This window comes from Octopus bimaculoides, chromosome 11, assembly GCF_046866305.1.
Source record: "Octopus bimaculoides isolate indiv1 chromosome 11, ASM4686630v1, whole genome shotgun sequence".
Classification (NCBI taxonomy): domain Eukaryota; kingdom Metazoa; phylum Mollusca; class Cephalopoda; order Octopoda; family Octopodidae; genus Octopus; species Octopus bimaculoides.
The window spans coordinates 32,616,256-32,620,067 of NC_142938.1; the positions used below are offsets into that span (position 1 = coordinate 32,616,256).

Sequence of the window (3,812 nt, forward strand, 5' to 3'; positions counted from 1 at the left end):
TATATATATAAAGCATAATATGTTATACATGTAAGTATATTGCTATAATTGTCTTTTTAAAAAAATAAATAGACATAATATAATGTCTACTGTTTAATATTTCTTTTTGTTTTATGGGATAAATAAGTAGTCTTTTTATTTAATTTCTTTGATTATTGGTTTATTTTCTAATTAATGTTTAGTCAATAGTACATTTCTAATTTTATTTAAACTAAAGTTTCGATTAGATAAATTTTGTATTTCTTTTCAATAATCTTGTTAAATATTTTTCCCTTTATTTAATGGTGATATAATTGCTTTTATATATTAATTTATACAAATTAATCTTTGTAGGTTTATATTTTATGTTTAAAATTATAATTTTAGTTTAACCTAAAACTTCGTTTAAATTGTATTTTAAACGAAAGATTTGTTAAGATAAGATTTGCAAATAATATTTCTGTTAGTATATATTGTTTCTTAGTCTTATTCTTTTGAATCTATAATTATTTAGATTTTAAAGTTCAATTAAATGTTTACAATATAGTTAATTGTTTTATTATGATTTAAGTTATATAAAGTTTAATCTTTCATTCATAATAAAATTTTCATTCATGTTTTTATATCTATTTATTCTATTCTTTTTCTTTACGCAATATTTTCACAAGACTTCTTTCAAATAAACGTTTTAGTCTAAAATCTTTTAGTTTAAACTATAGCATCGTTTAGATAAGTATTACTTCCATCTTTATTAATTTAACCTAAAACTTCGTTTAAATTGTATTTTAAACGAAAGATTCGTTAAAATTAGTTTTTGCATATAATATTTCTGTTAGTTTATATTATAATAAACGTAAAGTTAATTATGGAACGTTTATGATTTTGATATTTTTAATAATATTTTTCTATCTTAATATAATAAGTATTTTATATACACTCATTTGTTATTTATTGTTGGTTGATATATACATTCTTTTATTATTATTATTGTTGTTGTAATTTGACCTGAAGATTAGCTATATTTTTAAATAGAATTGATTTTCTATAGTTTTAATCGATTTAAATATTTTTTCTATTTGAGAATTTGGGTTATGAAACACGTGTAGTCGTTTTATTATCATTATCTTATGATATTTACTTTGTATTATATTATACTTATTTACTGTGCTTTTACTTATTAATTTTCTATATGTGACTGTGGATATTCATTGATGAGTTCATGAACCTTGGTTCTTTTCTCTAAAACTATATATTTATATATATATATATATATATATATATATATATATATATATATATATATATATATAAATATATATATATATATATATATTAGGGATACCAAAAAGCAATGTCATGATTTCAAGCAAATAGTCTTATGTCATACCACAAATAGTTTACAAGCCAATAAAAGGTGTCCATGCAATCAATCAAATAGCATAGCGACATTAATGTAGACATGTGGTGTTTGTAGATAACCTGTCTGATAGCCCATGAAAGACAAGAATTTTAGTGAGCTTCATATTTGGCATTGCATGTTTTTAAAGTCAGTAAATTTGGGGTAAATTTAGCCAATCATATCAGTCATCTACTACCACCTGGCAGTCATGCTTTGCTCTGCTTCAAGGCAGACCATTGCTGATTTGAAATAAACTCTACAAGCATAGCAGTGCCACTAGCCAGGCTTGTCCAAGATGCATGCAGAGAGACGAAACCATCCTGCATACATTCATACAGTGTCTGAGTATTATTGATTCGTGGAGTTATGTTGAACAGCTGGTATCACATGTAAGACAGATCTGGTTATCACCCCACTCCATCATAGCCCAGCCTTCATCAGCTTTTTTAAATTGCACTTGAAAAAGGAAGATGAGGGTTGAGAGGGAGGTACTGTTCCATCTTACCCAGTATATTTGTTGAAATGTTGGTGAATGTGGTGAGGTTGGCCTACATGAGTGACCTACTCTAAGCTGGAGTCTGTAGGATAGAGTTTACCCTGACTGCCAATGACAGCAGAGGAAGATGCCCTTGGCAGTCAGGGTAATCCAGGATTGATAGGGGTCGTTGGTTGCCCCTGAGTAGTACCCTGTGTCTCGTTTGGAGAATTTAGTTGTTATTAAATTTCTTGTTAATTGTTATTGTTTTATCGCTTACACATGAAGGCAAAAAAACCCCACTGTCTTTTGTCTTTGTATTGTCTTAAGTTTTTTTTTCCCCTTTTGGTCAAAATTATTATTATCATTATTATTAAGGCAGCGAGCTGGCAGAATCGTTAGTGCACTGGATGAAATGCTTAGTGGTATTTCACCCATTGCTACGTTCTGAGTTCAAATTCTGCTAAGGTTGGCCTTACTTTTCATCTTTTCAAGGTCAATAAAATGCAAGGGTGTTCATTAAAGATTTCCCCTAATCCACTTACCAAGGACTGAGATAAATGAATCTTGGCATAATTATAAGTCTTTCTCTACATAGCCACCACCAATGGTAACATACTTCTCTCATCACTTCATGCAGCTGTGAAGACCCCATATATAGAAGTTGGTAGGTTGCATCTGGAGCCAAGACTTTACCTTGGAAATAAGTTCATCATCATCTGAAAAGTGCTTCTCCTTCAAAACAGACTTTATAGTTGGAAAGGGGTAGAAGTCAGATGGTGCAAAGTCAGGATAGTAAGGAGGATGAGGGAGGATTTCAGGAGTGTGCTTTCATCTGGGCAACATGCGCATTGTGGACTGTCTTGGAGGAGGTGAACTCCTTTGGCCTCTCTGCTCTCATGGCTTCCTGCAATTTCTGCTGCAGAGAAGCATAATATGCCCCATTAATTGTAGTGCCCTTTACCAGAAAATCCATTATCTCTACTCTGCGCTGGTCCCAAAAGACTGTGAGCATCACCTTGCCTGCTGAGCATTGGACACAAGCCTTCTTTGGAGGTGGTGAGTTATCATGCTTCCATTGCTTCAACTGGACATTAGTCTCAGGATCACATGTTTCATCTTGTGTGATACGTCTGCTGAAAAAGTCCTCATTTTCTTGACACATTACCAAAAGTGCCTGGGAGCAATTGACTCATTCCTGCTTCTGAAAAAGTGTGAGCATCCAGGAAATCCATCATGCAGACAACTTCCACATGTGCAAATAGTTGTGAATGATTTTTTTTCCACGGACCCTACACTTATCTTCACTTCTTGGGTTAGTTGCCAAATAGTTATGCAGTGATCCTCCAAAATAGCAGCTTCCACTTTATGGATTGTGTCATCATCAATGGCGGAATGTGGTTGTCCAGGAATAGGAGCAGTTTCCACTGATGTCCGACCACATTTGAACTGGCGATGCCAGGGCTTGACTATGTCATATGATGGTGCATTGTCACCATAAACTTCTTTCATCTTATCAAAAGTCTCTTCTGGTGTATGACCTTTCAAGTATAAGAACCTGATCACTGATCTGCATTCAACTGCCTCCATTATAACACCATAGTCCACTTTAGCAGCCATGAAAACAAATGAATACTAGTGGAATGCTGCAATTTACAATGTGACATGTAGACACATGTATAATTATACATTTCCTGCAATAACTGGAAGTGGGTCAGGGGAAATCTTTAATGAACATCCCTCATAAGTACCAGTTGAACACTGGCTCAATATAACTGACTCATCTCCTCCCCCAAATTGCTGTCCTTGTGGCAAAATTTGAAACCATTATTATTATCATCATTATTATTATTATTATTATTGTTATTATTATTATTATTATCATCATCATCATCATTATTTTTATTATTATTATTTCCTATACACTTAACAGACTAGACTTTTGGAAAAGAAAAGAAT

At 32.1% G+C, this 3,812-nt stretch overlaps 1 pseudogene; it reads right to left on the bottom strand.

Moving 5' to 3' along the window:
- Positions 1–2,670: 2,670 nt before the first annotated feature.
- LOC149133230 (protein GVQW3-like) lies at positions 2,671–3,443 on the bottom strand (annotated as a pseudogene).
- Between the last annotated feature and the right edge of the window lie 369 nt (positions 3,444–3,812).